The 19,131-nt window shown below is 42.0% G+C and overlaps 1 protein-coding gene and 1 non-coding gene across 3 annotated transcripts in view; both read right to left on the bottom strand.

The window, feature by feature from the left end:
* RABGAP1L (RAB GTPase activating protein 1 like) overlaps positions 1-19,131 on the bottom strand; it is a 614,224-nt gene that overhangs the window by 200,286 nt on the left and 394,807 nt on the right. The window lies entirely within an intron of this gene.
* Positions 14,826-14,928, bottom strand: LOC118760396 (U6 spliceosomal RNA). The gene has a single exon (XR_004996760.1). It is a non-coding gene; the product is annotated as a U6 spliceosomal RNA (small nuclear RNA).

Raw genomic sequence — 19,131 nt, 5'->3', positions numbered from 1 at the left:
TTGTTCACCTACGAATTACCTTTCAGGTCCTCATAAATTTTCAAACAAAATTAAAGCTAGATGGAACTTTGTAGAATAGGCACAAATAGTATAAACTAATTAAAAATAACTGCTTACTACTTAGAACCCTAATGCTAACCTGCCTACCCGTGCTCCAAGCTTGACTTCAGTCAATCCTTTAGTGATATTTTAAAATGACTTTATTTACATAAGGTGAACCAATTTCATGCATTTCACAAGAAAGACATAAGGCCATAGCAACACTTCCCATCCTACTCTCTCTCCTGCCCTCATTTCCCACCCACATTCTTGCTTCCTTATTTATTTATTAAGTTTTTAAAACGGCAATATGTTCAGTTCACTCCACAACCACAAGCTTAACACTCCATTAAGTAAAAAAATTCAAGAAGTAGCAGCCGAAGAAACCTCCACCGTTCCTCAAGAGTGCAATAATCCAATCTCAACTGTCAACCTCATTCCTACAAGTTACCTTTCTGTGCTCTACGCATTACTTCAGAGCAGGGAAACACACGAGAGCTGTCTTTAGGGGCTTATTTCACTAAGCATAACGATTTCCAGCTGCATCCATTTTGCTACAAATGACAGAATTTCACTCTTCCTTATGGCTGTGTAGTATTCCATATTTGTGTGAATAAGGATAGCAATTCTCTTTATCCGGTTATCTGCTGATGGGCATTTGGGTTGGTTCTATATCTCAGCTATTGTGAATTCAGCTGCCAGAAACATGGAAGTACAAATATCTTTCTTGTTTGCTTTCATTTTGTTTGGGCAAATTCCTGGGAGTGCGATGGTTGGATCAGACGGTAGATTTACTATCAGGTAACTGAGGGAGGAATCTTCACACTGTCTCCCACAACAGTTGTACTACTGGTTTACAGTCCCAATACAGTGGATTTATTCTTTATTTCTGGATGGTCATTTTAACCAGGGTGAGATTAACCTCAGTGTGGCTTTTATACATTTCCCTGATGCCGGGTGATCCCAAGGATGTTTTCATGTGTGTGCTGGATATTTATAATTCATCTTTCAAAAGTGTGTGTTTCTTAATTGGATTTTGTTGCTGCTGTTGTTACTGAGTTTCTTAAGCTCTTTATAGGCTCAGGGTATCAATCTTTTATCAGTTGCATAATTTGCAAATATTTTCTGCCTTTCTGTTGGCTGCCTCTTTGTGGACAGCTTCCTTTGTAGTGCAGAAGTTTATTAACTTGATATGATGCCATCTGTTTATTTTTGCTTTAATTGCCTGTGTTTCTGGGGTATTTTCCAAGAAGTCTTTGCCAAGCTTGTTTCCAGGGTTTTCCAACATTTTCCTCTAGTAATTTGATTGCATCAGATCATAGATTTAGATCCTTGATCCATTTTGAATTGATTTTTCATAAGGTATAAGGTAGGGATCTTGTTTCATACTTCTGCATACATGTAGATTCAACTCACTCAGCACCATTTGTAGTAGACTGTCCTTTCTTCCTGGACTGATTTTAGTTTACTTGTAAAAAATCAGTTGGCTGTAACTGTGTGCCTTAATTTCTGGGATTTCTATTCTACCTCATTGATCTGCATGTCTGTTTCTGTGCCAGTACCAGCTGTTTTGAACAACTGTCCTGTAACACATCTTGAAGCCTGGTATTACAATATCTCTAGTTTTTATTGCTTAAGAAAGCTTCAGTTATGGTCCTGCATGGTAACCTAGTGGCTCAAGTCCTTGCCTTGCATATGCTGGGATCCCATACGGATGTCTGTCTGTCCTGGCTGCTCCACTTCCCATCCAGCTCCCTGCTTGTGGCCTAGAAAAGCAATAGAAGATGGCCCAAAGCCTTGGGATCCTGAACCTGCACAGGAGACCCAGAAGAAGATCCTAGTTCCTGGCTTAGGACTGACTCAGCTCCAGCTGTTGCGGTCCATTGGGAAGTGAACCAGTAGACAGGAGATCTTTGCCTCCCCTCTCTCTATAAATCTGACTTTCCAAGAAAAATAAATAAGTCTTTTTGTTAAAATATAGCTTTAGTTGGGCTTGGTATGATGGTTCACCTGACTAATCCTTCACTTCTAAGCTCTGGGGTTACATACGGATGCCAGTTTGTTTCCCTGCTGCTCCACTTCTAATCCAGCCTGTTTGTGGCCGGGGTTGGGGGGGCAGGAGAGGATAGCCCAGGGCCTTGGGCCCCTGCACCCATACGGGAGACGCAGAGGAGGTTCCTAGCTCCTGGCTTTGGATTGGAACAGCTATGATCATTGCAGCCACTTGGGGAGTGAAGCTTGCTTTAGTTATTCTGGGCCTCTTGTGTTCCCATATGAATTTTAGCTTTTTTTTAATCTGAGAAGAATGCTATGGGTATTTTGATTGGAATCTCGTTGATTGGAATCTCACTGAATCTGCACATTGCTTCAGGTCATATGAACACCTTCTAGCAATACGTGAACATGCCAGATTTTCTGATGCTTTGGCATCTTTTATTTCTTCGTTTAATGCTTTGTAATGCTCATTACAGAGCTCCCTCAAATCTTTGGTGAAATTCATTTCAATGCAATGACATTTCTTTGAAACTATTTTGAATGCAGCTAATCTTAAAATTCTTTCTCAGCCATGGAATTGTCTATGTGCACAAAAGCTGACTTTTGTGTGTTGCTTTTATATACTGTGACTTTACTGAATATCTTAAGATTTCCAATAATCTCTCAGTAGTCTTTTGATTTCCCTGTAAAGAATATCACTGCATATAAAGAATATCATCTGCAAACAGGGACAGCTTGACTTTGTCCTTCCCAATTCTTATCCCTTTGATTTCTTGCTCTTGATTAATGGCTTTGGTGAAAACTTCCAGGAGTATATTGAACAGCAGTGACTGAGGGTAGGCTCCCTTGTCAGTTTTGGATCTCAGTTGAAATGTTTCCAACTTTTTCTCAATATGATTCTGGCTGTGGGTTTGTTATATATTGAATTGATTTGTGTTTCGGAATGTTCTTTCTATACTCAATTTACTTAAGGATTTTTTTTATCATGAAAGAATGTGGTATGTTATCAAATGCTTTCTCTGCACCTGTTGAGATAATTGTATGGTTTTGTTCTTCATCTTATTAATGTGAAGCATCAAATTCACTGATTTTCACATGTTGGACCACCCTTGCGTACTAGGGATAAATTCCTCTTTCTTTGGGTGAATGATCTTTCTGATTTTTAAAAAATTATTCATTTTCACTAGAAAGGCAGATTTACAGAGATAAAGAGAAGTAGAGAAATACCTTCCATCAACTGGTTCACTGTGGCTGCAATGGCTGGACCTGAGCTGATCAGAAGCCAGGAGCCAGGAGCCAGGAGCTTCTACCAGGTCTTCCCCATTGGTGCAGGGTCTCAAGGCTTTGGGCCTTCTTCAACTGCTTTCCCAGGCAACAGGCAGGGAGCTGGATGGGAAGTGGAGCAGCCCGGATATAAACTGGCACCCATGTGGGGGCCCAGTGCTTGTAAGTTTAGGATTTAGCCACTGAGACATTGTGCTGAGCCTGATTTGCAGTGTTTTATTGAAGATTTGTGCATCCATGTTCAACAGATATGGGTCTATGATTCTCTTTCAGTGTTTGTTTTTCTGGTCTTGGGATTAATGTGATACTATAAGCATTAGCTTGTATTTGTCCAGAAATCTACACATTTCTTCTAGATGTTCCAATTCGTTGGGATATAGCTGTTTGTAGCAATTCCTCATGATATACCTGCAGTGTCTTTTGCCATATCTCCATTTTAATCTCTGATTTTATTTATTTGGGTCTTTCGCCTTCTTTATAAACAAATAAGTAAATAAAGGAATAAATATTTGGTTAATTGGGCTAATGATGCATCTTTTTTTCCTTAAACTCAGCTCTTCAACTCATTAATATTATGATCTTTCATTTCAATTATGTGTATTTTTCTCTATTTTTAATTATTTCTTTGGTTTGGTTGTTGTTGTTTTAGGTCCTTGAGATGCACTGATAGATCATTTATTTGATGTGTTTCTGATTTCTTGATATAGGCTTTAATTTCTGTGATCAACCCTCCACACTGCTTTTGCTGTACACTCTAACTTTTGATATGTTGTGTTGTCACATTCATTCACCTCCAGAAGTGTTTTATTTTCCTTTTGATTTCTTCCATGACAAACTATGTATCTGCACGTTTTCTAGAGTTTCTTAAATTGTTGGCTTACAACTTCATCTGATGGTGGTCAGGAGAGGTAGATGGGGTGACTTCAGCGTCTGGGTTTGCAGAGGCTTGCTCACGTCCTAGGTCACAGTCCAGCACAGGTTATGGGTGCCCCAACACTGGTTTTACTCTCTGTGCTTTACCCAGCTTTTCATTTTTTTATACTTAAAAAAATTAGAGATTCTATAAAAAATGAGCTAGATGAAGTATTAAATGTAATAGCTGAAGCTTGCATTCATTTTTCCAGTGACATCTTTGGAACTTAGTGGTGGTGGAAGTTACAGTGCTTTGCCAACAAACAGCTGAGGCTTGAATATAATTCTATTAAATATAATTTCTCTTAATAACAATGTTATTGCTGATAAACACTGTAACAGACCATAACGCGTTACTACTATGTAACAGGACTTAGTGCCGAAAAGGAAGAACGCAAAGCAATCCGGAGGGTGTGCTGGAGACAGCCTTCCGGCTCCCTTCTCTCCAGGCAGAGCCGCAGCTACGATCTGTGACGGGAGCAACTGCCAGCAGGATCTTGAGTGGCAGTTGTGCAGAAGCTGCAGTCAATATGCGTGCATGCTAAAATCTCAGACTCACTTGCTAAAGTTGCTTCTAGTGCAAGAATTCACACACATGCACACACACACACTGAGTCATGTGTGCACACACACAGAGTAATGTGCATGCACACATGCAAACACACACACACTCGGCTTCCTGCAGATACACTGAGTCATGTGCACACACACACACACACACACACACACACCGAGCTTCCTGCAGACACACTGAGTCATGTGCACACACACGCGCGCGCACACACACACACACACACACAAACCCAGTGATTTACTGTCTGTTTACTCTGGACTAAGCTTACAAGAACACTGGATGAGCAAGGGACAAAATTAAGGAAGCATTTAATGAATAAAATATCTTGAAATTTGACATTAAAAAACTAAGTAAATGACCTACAGCTATAAAGTTTCTAAAGGTCTCACTTCTGCTCTCTTCCCTGTCTTGGAAATTCGGCATGCTGCCCCCGAGCATGCGCTACCGCTCACAAACAGCAGATGGCACCAGGCATCAGTGCAGGGATGACAAAAGGCATCAAAAATTAAGTTGTCAAAAATTTTACCATTTAGAAAATGACTCAAATTGTCTAACTAGATTTATTATAACAGACTATTTAAGAGATCATTGTGATAACACAATACAAATGAAGAAGTTACTTTTGATTCAGTGTTGCTGACCAAAAGTTAAGTGAAGAAGTAAGAGAGGAAAGTAGTATCATAAATTACAAAAATCTGCTGAAAATCAGTTTGTAGGTAGAACTCATGGAGGCTATTAGCCTCAAAACCCCAATATAGGAACCAGCAAACATGGGATCCAGCAAAGATTTCTGGACGAATAAAAATTACAAGTGTTAGATTATTAAGCAAACACACAAATTGAACATATATTAAGGCTTACAAAATAAAATAATCACTATAGCCTCGAAACTGATTTCTGGCCATCACTAGTCATCATGGGAGGCAAATCAAACCACAATGAGGAATCACTTTGCTTTCATTAGATCAGCTATTATAAAGAAGACAAGTGCTCACGAGGCTGTGTAGAAAAGGGACCCCAGTGGGTGCAGGGCCAGGGTGGCGGTCACTGAGCTGTAAGCCTGCTGTGCATCCTGAGCCCTGACCTCTGAGTGTCCTTGGACCCCAGGACTCCTGAAGTGCTGGGTGTTGAGTCCACCCAGCTTTTACGATGGGGAAGAATTTCCTGAGCCAGTCTGCTCTGTACTTTTTGGCAACAGATGTCTTCTGTTGATCCAAATTGCTCTAGTACACATGTCCTGACAGTACACCAGGAGCAAACGGACCAAGCCTAAGTGCTCATTTCCTGCCAGTTGTACTGACTCCCTGGTACATCTACAGGGTAACGGGGAAAGCCAACCATTCTCAGTTAGCAGTGGAGAAGGCAGGCATCTATTGCATTAACTACAACCGCAGCTGGACCAGAATCTACCAGGAAGCCTGGACCTCCTCTATTTGACATCTCCAAACCTGTCAGGCAACTTGGTCTTATGCAACTCAAAAGCAAAAACGTTACCAAGACTGGAGAATTTTGAATAGATCTTGACGAAGCTACAGGGTGAGGCACTGGCAGTTTCAGAAAAAGCCCACAACCTGACCAACATGGCACTTGCCATGTTCAGGCAGCCAGCCTGGCTCTGCTGTGGCCTGGACCCTCCTCCACACTACCACCATAACACTCTAGCAGCAGGCTCAGCCTCATCTGTGCTCTTTTCATTGTTCTTTATTATTAAGAAAAGTGCCTAAAAGCAAAGGAAAAGGAAACCCTTTCATCCTGCTAGTAAGCATATAGAGAGTCTGCCAATAACCAAAACTAGAACTACCATACAATCCAGCAATACCAGTACTTGGGATACATTCAAGGCAAATGAAATCTCTTGATGGAGGAGGTGTCAGCACTCCCATGGAAACAACCTAACTGAACCACTGCTGGATGGATAAAGAAAATACGCATCGTATAACACAACAGAAGACTCTTCAGCCATATAAAGAAGCAATATTGTCATTTTCAAAATCCACTAAGTTGAGTGACATAAGCTAAGGACAGAAAGACAAGCATTACATGATCTTATCTATTTGTGAACAGGGGTTGATATGTGGCACAGTGGCCTAACCTGCTGCCTCCAACATTGGCATCCTATACAGACGCCAGATCAAGTCTTGGCAGATCCAGTTCTAACCCAGTTCCCTGCTAAAGCACCTGGGAAAGAAGCAGAAGGTGGTCCGAATGCATGCCCTTGCCATCCACGGGAGAGCCCCGGATGGCATTCCAGACTCCGGAGTTCAGCGTAGCGTGGCCTCAGTGGTTGTAGCCATTTGGGGAGTGAACTCAGATGAAAGATCTCCCTCTGGCTCTGTCTCTATTTCTCCCTCTCTCTAATTTTGTCTTAGAAATAAATATTTTCTTCAAAAAGAAGGTGAGAGTATAATGGTGTTTCTGAGAGGCTGCGGAGAGCAGTCAGGAGAGGAAGAGGGAGAAGCACTCTGAACAAGCACTGACTGGTAGTAGGACAGCAGGAAGACGTTCTCACAGAACCCCTGCCATCCATGTCTTACTGACCTGCTGACGACCACAAGTGCTCCCCACTAACCTAGATTAGGAACTTTCTCTAGAGGAAGCAGCAAGAATACTTGTTTTGTCTTTTTTAAAAAAGATTCATGATATTTATTTGAAGACAAAGGAACAGAAAGAGCAGGAAAGAGACAGGGGAGGGAGAAAGAGAGAGAGATCTTCCATTTCTGGTTCATTCATTTCCCAAATGGCTGCAACGACTGGAGCTGTGGCAGCACTAAGTCACAAGCCAGGTGCGTCTTTTGGGTTTCCCATGCGGGCACAGGGACCCCCAAAACTTGAGCCATCCTCTGTTGTTTGTCTCAGGCCATCAGCAGGGAGCAAGATCTGAAGTGTGGTCCGAGAGTCTTGAACCAGAGTGCATGTGAGATGCTTAAACCACTATGCCAGTGCGGTTGCCTCAAACACACTTCTTACAAGTTGACAGTTAACTTCGATCTCCATGGCATTAGTCCATCACAGCCAGTTTCCAGTAACCTCCTTATCTCCTCCAAGGAATTCACAGCAGTCATCTCTGAGACTCTTAAAGATCCTCCGTGGCTTCTCTTAAGAGGGCCAACCAAGCTCTCTGGTATAATCTGGGTCCTACCTGCTGATTGGCCAACTGCTCTCTGTGTTCTGGAAGCTTCAACATTCTTTGAGACCCTCCCACCCGAAGGTCACATGTGCACTCTCTGCCACCCCATCACTGATGTGTCGCCCATTCACCGCTCAGATCCAAGCTTCAAATGTCACATACTCAGAGCCCATTCTTTTTTTTTTTTATTAATTTCATTGCATTATGTGACACATTTTTTATGCACTAGGATTCCCCCGCCCCTCCCCAAACTCTCCCCCCACCACACGGTGGATTTCTCCACCTTGTTGCATTTCCATAGTTCAAATTCAGTTGAGATTCTTTCATTGGAGATTTTGACCAATCATAAAGTCCAGCATCTTATTATCCTGGTAAGTTCAATGGCTTCTTGGTAATACCATCTCTGGTCTGAAGGTAGAACCAGCAGAGTATCATCCCAATCAAGTAAAAAACTCAACATAATATTTCCAAGCATTTACAACATTGTGGCATTAATTGACATGGTATTGATTAACCAATATGTTACTAGGGAAATGCAGGTTCTCAACCACAACCTGTGACTTCCTCATAGACATTTCAATTTTGGTTTATATTCAACCATGTTCTATATACCTTAAAATGGCTATAGATTGCTATTCAGCTGTCTCTTGTCTATTTTAATGTTAGTATTTAGCATTTTATAGCATTGAAGCATGATTTTGCTGAACCTGGTTGTTTTTTGGGTAGTCTAACTCTATAACTTTAACAGGACATATGTCAACAGTTTAGGTGAACGTTTTTGGGAGGGGTGTGCAGAGAAATTTTTATCACCCCAGAGAGGAGTAACTGATCTTTGTGTCCCACCCAGTGAGGTATAAGTGCATCCCCGCTGACCGTTTCCTGTCTGTTTCTAAGCTTTCCTAGTTGTTCTCTATCTATTCTAGTTTGTTTGTTCATTTGTTTGTGTGTTATGAGGGGTTCTGGAGCGATCCTGATGGTTATTATAAAAAAGGGTGGGGACCCAAAGTTGGAAGCCGGCAAGGGCCAGAGAAAGCTCCTCTCCCTAGTTCCAAAGGAAGTTTACTGTTCTTCTGTTTCTGCGGACCGCTCAGGGATCCTGGTTGCCGTTCCAATGACCCTGGATCCTGCAAGGCAGGAATTGGGCTTCTTCCATCCCACATTGTAGATCCAAATGGGGGTGGGTGAGAGAGCCCATTCTTGAAGCCCTAAGCTAAAACAGGTTTCCTTGTCACAAAATCCACAGGCTACCCAGACTTTCCCTTCACAGCATTTATCGTAGTGCATAATAACTTATATTGTTGAATTTATTGATTAACTGTCTGACCATCATTGTTAGGTCCATTGATTGTTAGGACTAAATAAACAAAGGAGAAATTCATTTTAGTATGTATCTCTGGTTTCACTGATACATGCAGTATTAGCTATTTTTCTAGAGACAAAAAAAGTCTCATTTCAAAACTATTTGGAAGCATATGTTGCTTGATTTTTTGTTTCTTTTTTGGCATCCTGTTAACCACTACAAATATTAATCTGTTTCTTACTATGTCTCCAATTAGAAAGTTATGTGTTTTTACTCCTTCCAATATGATAAAATTACTCATGAATCCTTTTAGATTTCAACATAAACCTTTAATAATATGACATTTAAGAATCTAACTATACTACTGACATATGCATGTTAATGCATTCTATGAATTTTTTTCCTCCTGAATAAAGCATCACAGCATCAGAGAAATGGCTGCAAAGAAACTCGAGTTGAAGCTTTTACACACACTGTATAATATGCTCCCTCCTCTACCGTTCCAGAAAAATGTGGTACTATTAGATGATTTTGTTATGCAGCATACACCAAAATATGTGCTGAATGTACAATATAAAAGGCACAAGTGCTGGAGGATGCATTTATAACATCAACAAACAATCCACAATGTCAACTTAATTCTTCAGTCTTACAAGTTGACAGTTAACTTCGATTCCATGCATGTGACAGATGGTATGATAAGCCACTGCCTGCCAACAGCAGAATGCCAATAGTTTGAGGCCTGCCTGCTCCGCCTCTGAGCCAGCACCTTGTTAATGTGCTTGGTAATGCAACCAGTGGTGGCCCAAGTACTCAGGCGCTAGCCAGTCATGTGGGAGACCCAGATCTGTCAAGGCTCCTGGGACCTCTAAATAAATGAAATAATATATATATATATATATTTAAAAAGGTTGTTTATTTGAAAAAGTGACAAAAGGAGCAAAGAGACTCATCATCTCTGGTTCATTCCCCAAATGGCTGTAAGGCCAGGGCTGTTCCAGGAGCCTGGATTCCCTGCAGGTCTCTGACAGGGTGCAGAACCCAGCATTCAGGCTGTCCTTCATCCTTCCAGGTACAGCAGCAGGGAGCAGATCAGAAACTAAGCAGCCAGGACTTGAACTGGCTCTCGTGGATACAACTGCTTTGGCTCTACAAGACTAACTTTAAAATAAAAGATTATTTCCCTGAATAAAGATGTTTTGAAATGTAGGTGGCCAGCATTTTTATAAAGCCTCTACCTAGCTCACCATCCTCCAGTGAGGGTGCCAGCCACTCTTAGAGCCCTGGCTGCTCCACTTCCGATCCAGCTCCGTGCTGATGCGCATGAAATGCATCACAGGACGCTCCTGTGGCAGGGTCAGCGGAAGCTCCTGATCCTTTGCTTCAGACAGGCCCAGCTCTGACTGCATTTGGGAGTAGACCAGCAGATGGAAGGTGTTTCTGTGTCTTTGTCTCTCTATAAACTATGCCTTTTTTTTAAAAAAAAAAGATTTATTTATTTTTATTACAATGTCAGATATACAGAGAGGAGGAGAGACAGAGAGGAAGATCTTCCGTGCAATGATTCACTCCCCAATTGACCACAACAGCCGGTGCTGCGCCAATCCAAAGTCAGGAACCAGGAACCTCTTTCTGGTCTCCTATGCGGGTGCAGGGTCCCAAGGCTTTGGGCTGTCCTTGACTGCTTTCCCAGGTCACAAGCAGGGAGCTGATGGGAAGTAGAGCTGCTGGGATTAGAACCGGCACCCATATGGGATCCCAGGGCGTTCAAGGCAAGGCCACACCGCTGGGCCCTAAACTATGCCTTTTAAGTAAATGAATAAATCTTTGAAGTTTCATTCATTTCTTTGTATTTATTTGAAAGGCAGACAGAGAGCTCCTCCATCCATTGCCTCACTCCCTAATGCTCCAACAACCAGGGCTCTGCCAGGCTGAAGGCAGGAGCTTGGAAACCAGTCTAGGGCTTCCATGTGGTGTCAGCATCCCAGACACCCGTTGCCTCTCGGTGTATGAATCAACAGAATCCTGCATCCAGAAGGCACTCATGTGTGGATGCGATCATTAAACAGCAGCAACCTCTGTGCCAAATGCCTGCCTCGAAGGAAAATTTTTACATGAACACGTGAAGATAAAATGTACACTAATACAACTATGGTCCTATTGGCAGCAAAATCTCATTTTATTTTATATTCACACAATATTGCTTTGCCAGTTCTGGATCTTAAAGCTTTTTCTATTTCTATAAGGAATGTCATTAACATTTTGCTAGAGTTCACTAAATCTATAAATTGTGGGCCTGGCGCAGTAGTCTAGTAGCTAAAGTCCTCGCCTTATATGCACTGGGATCCCATACAGATGCCAGTTCATATCCTGGCACCCCACTTCCCATGCAGCTCCCTCCTTGTGGTCTGGGAAAGAAGTCAAGGATGGCCCAAAGCCTTGAGGCACTGCACATGTGGGGATACCCAGAAGTGGCTCAGGGCTCCTTGCTTCGGACCAGCTCTGGCTGTGGCGGCCACATGGGGAGTGAATCAACGGATGGAAGATCTTCCTCTTTGTCTCTCCTCCTCTCTGTATATCTGACTTTCCAATAAAACCCCATGAATTGTTTCGAGTGGTATGAGCATTTTAACAATATTAATTAGTCCAATCCTTGAACATGTTATATGTTTTGTGTCCTCTATCACCTTTTCTCACTGGTGTTTCATAGTTCTCATTGGATGGATCTTTCACTTCTTGCTTAAATTTATTCCTGCTTTATTTCTTGTAGCTATTGTGAGTGAAATCACATCTTAATTTTTTTCTGGCAAAATTGGTACTAGCATATTAAAATGCTGCTGTTTCACTATGTTGATTTTGTATCCTGCAACTTGGCTAAATTCTATTTTTTCTAACAGATATTTCATGCATTTCAATTTTTCCATGTATGTCATGGCACCTGCAAGTATAGGTATTTTGACTTCTTCATTCCAATTTGGATGGTCCTTATTTAATTTAAGATTTTGTCTGTTTATTTATTTGAAAGGCCAAGAGACAAACAAACACAGAGGAAAATATTCCATCCCCCTGCTCACTCTCCGAATATCTGCAAAAGCTCGGGCTGGGTCAAGCCAGAGCCAGGAGCCAGGAACTCCATCCGGGTTTCCCACATGGTAGGAAAGGACAAAAAAACATAGGGCATCACCAGTTAGGTCTGCAGAGTGGGCATCCCTTCTGGGTGCCAGTTCACGTCCCGGCTGCTCCACTTCCCATCCAGCTCCCTGCTTGTGGCCTGAGAAAGCAGTGGAGGATGGTCCAAAGCTTTGGGACATTACACCCATTTGGGAGACCTGAAGACACATCCTGGCCCCTGGCTTCAGATTGGCTCAGCTCCAGCCACTGCAGCCATTTGCGGAGTGAATTAGACGGAAGATCTCTCTCTGTTCCTTCTCTCTTTAAAATGTGCCTTTCCAATAAAAATTAGTAAATCTTTCAGATGTTTCAGTAAGGATAACCAAATGAATGAACGAGCAGACAGCGTCTGCACAGCACACCAGCAGTGGGATCAACAACGGACAATCCCCCAGCCTGGGTTGGACGCCACTTTTCTTGCGACATTATATGCAACACATCATTATGCTCAGTGTAAAAGTTAAGTTGCCTGGTAGGAAACTGCTAAAATTTTGTTGTAAATACAAAAATTAGCAAATTCCTATAGTGTAATTTAATGCAAGTCTTTGTATATTGCTTGTACCTGACAATTCCAACCTGCCTCCTGCCAAAAAGGTATATTAGGGCTGTGTCTCCAATACCAAGTTTTGTGAATGGCCTAAAATACACTACTCTCAGTGCTGGCAGAGGGCTCCGTCCCCGTCTGCGTGCACACTGGAAGTACAAACCAGCTCTGGAAATGCCACAGTTTTGAGTAAAGAAGACTGGTGCTAGGGCCCCCTTCCTTCAGGGTGAGGCACAGAACATGCCTGTGACCCCTTTAACGGTGCTGCCAGAAGCCTGAGACACGAAAACTCAGAGAAAGCCAGGCACAGTCACGTCCCCAGACCCAAGCACACAGGCCATCTGCATTACAGCACAGCACTGGGATTACACACAGCTAAATCCTTCCAACATGCCACTCACGTACATGCAGTATCTTGTAAGCCTCATCACCTATTTTTAGTATCAAAGAAACAGTTTTAGTTAAAAAGTAACTGGTATCAGCCATTTAAAAAAAAAGCAAGCATTAAGGAACGCATCTCTTTGTAAAAAGAGGTCCTTGTGAATCAGTTTCTTAAAAATCCCTAATAATTAAAAGAAAGACTTTCAAGCTTAAGGGTTATAGGGTTCCATTTCAATCATCATGTACCATTTTCCAATTCAATGAGAAGTAAAAATCCAAATAGGCCCAAGTGCTTTACATGGGGAGGACCCGGAGCCACCGTCATTCCCTACTTGACAAGTGTCAACTCTGAAACATTTCTTCTTGTTCTTCCCCTCGGTCCTCGTGAAATAAAGTCCTGCTACAGTTTCACTGTGAAACAAATCTGATCCAGATACGATTGCTGCGGAAGTTGAGCTGTCAGAACGCGTACCTGCTCCGTGTCAGCCTGACTTTGTTGATAAACCCGCAATAACATCTGCGCGCAGGGCCCTGCGGGAACCGGCACTCTCAGGTCCTCACCTCTGAATCGAGCTGGAGCGCAGCAACCCGCAGGGACGCGGAGGACACTGCCTCTCTGTTCCGTGCTTCTCCGAATTCATTACCTTGCACTATTTTCTTCCTTCCTAGGATTTGCCAAGTTAATGAATTCAAGGAAATTGGTGAAGAAGCATGGTGTTACCCTCTCCAGCCCGCTTTCCTCACTCCCCAAAAGTTCATGCCTATCTCATCAAAAACTCCCACACAGCCCGGAAAGTAGTACCCCAGCACTTCTTTGCTTTGCTGCAGCTGCTAAAAATGACCAAGAAACACTTATCCATTCGCTCAAAAACACTTCAGTGTATAAGTACATACAACTGTAAATCAACCTAGTGTTTTTTCTTTTTTTCCTTGTATTTTTTTAACCAAGTGTTTTCCAACATAAAGCACACTTTCACCATGTTTTCTCTGCATAATTATCCTGATGCTTGTTGAGGTTTGCCTTGCAATGAGAAGCTCCCCAAGGTTCCTCACACTCTCCCCTGTGGGGTCCTTAACAGTGTGATAACGTACAGCAGAGCTGTCCTATTGCGTCTTCTCTTCTGAGTCCTGGGGCTTGAGCCGAGCTCATGTCTGGCACAAGGATTTCTTACACTCATTTCATTGACAGGCCCTTTTCCCCCCTAAGTGTAACTCCTCTGCTATCTGATCAGGTCTAGCTTTTGGCAAAAGATTTTTAAGCATTTGCTGCATTTACAAGATTTTTTTCCCTTTTGTGCAATCTATACTTATTGAGGCTTCAGTTTTGGTAAAATGTTCTTCCATTCTTATTACATTCTTTAAGGTCTCTCCCCAGGCGAATCCTTTGATAAGTAACAAAGTACAACTTTCAGCTAAAACCTTTTCCATGTTCTGTATAAGGTTTCTGCCCAGGTGAATTCTCTGATGCCTGTGGTTTGACTTCCACGAAAAGACTTCTAACCACAGGCAACGCCTCAGGAAGCTGCATGTCATCCTAGCGCAGGGCCATGGCTAATCTCTGTATTGTTCCAACATCAGTAAATGTGCTACAAAGTGAGTACTAGATACTTATTTTTATCCTTTCCTAAGAATCATATGTTAATATATTTTTAAAGATTTATTTATTTATTTATTTAAAAATCAGAATTGCAGAGAGAGAGGAGGAGAGACAGAGAGATCTTCCACCTGGTCACCAAGGCCAGAGCTGGGCCAGGCAGAAGTCAGGAGCCAGGAGCTCCCTCTGGGCCTGTCATTTGGGAGACAGAGGTTCAAACAGTCTGCTCTCTGAGGATGCAGTAGCAGAAGTGGAGCAGCTGGGGCAAAAGCTGTATGTGCCCATAGGGTGCACAGCAGCTTTACATTCTATGCTATACAACACACATCCCATTCATTCATCTCTCTCTCCCCACCTCTTTTAAAGATTTTTTAACCTTTTTTTGGAAAGTCAGATAAACAGAGAGAAGAGACAGAGAGAAAGCTCTTCCATTTGCTGGTTCCCTCCCCAAGTGGCCAGAATGGCCGGACCTGAGCCAATCCAAAGCCAGGAGCTAGGAGCTTCCTCCAGGTGCAGGGTCCCAAGGCTTTGGGTCATCCTCAACTGTTTTCCCAGGCCACAAGCAGGGAGCTGGATGGGACGTGGAGCAGCCAGGACACAAACCAGTGCTCATACAGGATCCTGGCGGATGCAAGGTGAGGATTTAGCCATTAGGCTATTGCACTGAGCTCGGCAATAGTCTTACATAAACAAGGGCAAAATGTCAAGTGTACTTTTAAAAATGAGCTTCTGAATGCCTTGTTGAGGCAATCTAAAAAGTAGGAGACCAAAAGTTCCTATTATGCCTTTCTAACCAGTATAATTAACAATTCTAGTACCGGTAAGTGGATATTGTATGTCTAGATATAAATAAATACACCCACTCTTTGGTTAAGAATGACAAACACTGGGTGACAATGGGAAGTACATGTGAAAGGCAGTTGCAGAAAAGTACTAGGAGCATTAGGCCAAGGGATTCAACATGGAGAAGTTCTAACAGATCACAGAGGGAGTGCTCTGCTATCGACAGTCTTGGATTGAGACACAGAAATTCTGACAGTGGATGAGGATTACAGTATTACAATCAAAATGGAAAATGAAGACTTCTCAAGCGAGACAATTACTATCTGCTTATTTGCTTTCAGAGATGAATGACAAGATAATGAGACTTTTGATACATGTGAGGTAAAGTTAATTTTGACATTGGTCAACTCCATGAAGGATATGAAGGACAGGTGTTTGCTTGGAGGAGAAAAGAACAAGCCGGACAAGGTATGTAAAAACATGAGTGCAGCCTGTGGCCCAGAATTACCATCCACTACACAAAGCCTCCTGTTCCCCTCTGGCAAACTTCTGAGACACAAAGTGGAAGCCTTACAGTCCATCAGCTAAACTGGGTGTTGTTGAAAGTAGGACTATAAAGATATTTATCCTTCAACACAAGTTCCCATTTTAAACTACTTCTAGCTGATGTTATATGATAGAAATCCTACACAGCAAGCAGGGGCATGCCAGACACAGGTTTCATCACATTCTGTTGGGATGCCATGGAGAATAACAGGATAAAAAGGACAGGAGAAGTAGGAGGACTCTCTATGGCCTGGCACAATGCCTAAATCTTTCCTCTTGCAAGCACCTGGATCCCATCTGGGCCCCAGTTTGTGTCCCAGCTGCTCCACTTCCCATCCAGCTTCCTGCTTGTGACCTGGGAAAGCAGCAGAGGATGGCAGAAAGCCTTGGGACCCTATACTCACACATGAGTCCAGAAGAAGCCCCTGGCTCCTGGCTTCAGATCGGCTTAAGCTCTTGTCGTTGTGGCCATTTGGGGAATGAACCAATGGATGGAAAATCTTTCTCTGTCTATCCTTCTCTCTTCTATAAAAATAAATTTAAAAAAATTCTTCCCTAGAGTACAACAGAATTTACAAGATAATGTTTTTTTGGATTTACTGTACCAAAACAATGAGTTTTATGTCGAGGGAAGCCACAGAAGGTCTACAGCAAGCAGGGGCATGACTGACACAGGTTTCATCACATTCTGTTGGGATGCCATGGAGAATAACAGGATAAAAAGGACAGGAAAAATAGAAGCCTCTACCAGAGACTACAGAATAGAAGGACACAGACTCGAAATCAGAAGAAAATTCAAGACCTGTTTTGGAGATGAAATTAATAAACTAGTAATATCTTTGATATATGTTCAACTACAAATTATTTAGAAAGACGTACATACGTCATAAAAATGCAGTCACACATGGGGATGATAAATACTGAATTCTATTCAATGTTTGTTCTAAGGGAAGCCAAAGAGGGTTTGGTCAGGAAGCATATACAAAGTTTCTAATTTCCCTGGTCTGTTCTTAAAATAATTTTCATTCAGTTGTTTTTATTTTATTAGAGGGAGAGCCAGAGAAAGAGAGATGTATTTATTAGTTTACTCTCCACATGCCCCAACAGCAAATGCTGGGTCAGGTGGAAGCTAGCACCAGGAACTCCTGCCTCCCATATGGGTGGTAGAAACACAGGTACTTGAACCATCTTCAGCCGCCTTCCATGTTGGAGATTAGCAGGACACTAGATCACAGGCAGAGAAGTCAAGATTCAAATTAGGCTCTCCGATATGGGTTAACACATCCCAAATGGCTACCACTGAGGAAGATGTGAAGGTAAGACTACAAGGCAACTAAAACAAACTGAGAAGCCACTGAAGGCTTGAGAGCAGAGCAGTGACCTGACCTGACATGCGCTTCTTACATTCTGTTGGGATGCCATGAAGAATAAGGGAATATTCGGCCCATGTATAGTTTTATTTCTAAACTCTAGTGCTTGACGCACAGAGCTTAAATGTATATCTCAATGGTTTGTGTGTTTTGTATATTTCATACAAATAACCACTAATTTAAATTTAATCATTATATTATGCTGTTCAGTCTATATGTAGAGTTTAAATATTGTGGAATTTCCTGTAATAAAAAACGCTATGAAGTATCTTCAGCTATTCTAATTCATTAAGCACAAGGACAATTTTATTAGGAAAACAATGTCCCTCTGAGAAGTCAGTCAGCCTTCTGTACCCAACAACTGAACATTGTGGGTAACGGAACAGGTTAAAGGTTGACAGTCTTCTAATGTCTTCACGGTAATGTAAGTCTTAAAGTATAACATCACTTCTATTTTTAGCAATGAACATTTACCTTTCCTTAAAAGTAACAAGCTCATTCTTCTGGTTTTCATCATTATTCTATCCCATTTTTATTTAAAGAGATTATCAGTATTGACCTTAAGCATTCCCAGGTATCAAAACCCGCTTTTAAAATGAACGGTGCAGAAAAATTGAACTCCGGGTATTGCCAGAACAATGCAAATTGTAACATTCTCCTGACATACTGCAACAATACCACCTGCTTCCAAGCTCCTCCCAAAGCACAGAGACTGAGAAATGTCCTGTACTTCCTTCCTTAGTCCATTATGTCGGAACATGCCATCGATGAAAAGCACCCAGGTGCTCCACCAGTACACTGCTGGCTTTTATTAGAACGTACTCAGACTGGAACCTTTTCTTACCATGGTCACTGTCATTCTCTTGGTCTAAGCAACCATGATTACCACATGTGCCTCCTAACAGATCCTAATGTCCTCCTTGAACTCCTCAACTCTTCCGTCAACAGTGCGACCTGAGTGATCAGCATAAACTATACATCAGTGCATGTCTTACACCCAAAGCTCTCCAGGGATTTTTCTATCTCAGATCAGTGAATCAGAATGCCTTCCAATGATCAAAAGGCCCTGTTGGGATCTGCTGCTTTTCTCTCCTTCCTGCATTTTCCCCAGAACACTCTGAATTCTGATATATTATTTATCCTGCTTGGTCATTTTTTTTTTCTTCCACAAGGACAACAATTATATGAGATCAAGAGCTTTATCTGTTTTTTTTTTCTTTAACTTCAATTGCACTCCTACACCAGAAATACGCCAGATACTTAGATGAAAATTTTTTGGGTTCAATAAATGGTTATCAAATCAACGACTGTTCGTGCGTAAGTCCTAAGAAGTACAGAGATAACAGCTTTGCCACTTTCTTGAGAATTCTGCCTCCTTCTGGAGTGTCAAAAGCAAAGGAGTACAAAAAGAGAGTTCTAAATCAGATCCACACAAAACTTTGCAGGAAAGAGTTGTACTCTGGTCCTTAAAATTTTTACTAACAAGTAAAATTTTAATATAGTCTACATAG

Source organism: Ochotona princeps, chromosome 2 (assembly GCF_030435755.1).
Source record: "Ochotona princeps isolate mOchPri1 chromosome 2, mOchPri1.hap1, whole genome shotgun sequence".
Classification (NCBI taxonomy): domain Eukaryota; kingdom Metazoa; phylum Chordata; class Mammalia; order Lagomorpha; family Ochotonidae; genus Ochotona; species Ochotona princeps.
This window is presented reverse-complemented; position numbering and strand designations above follow the sequence as displayed.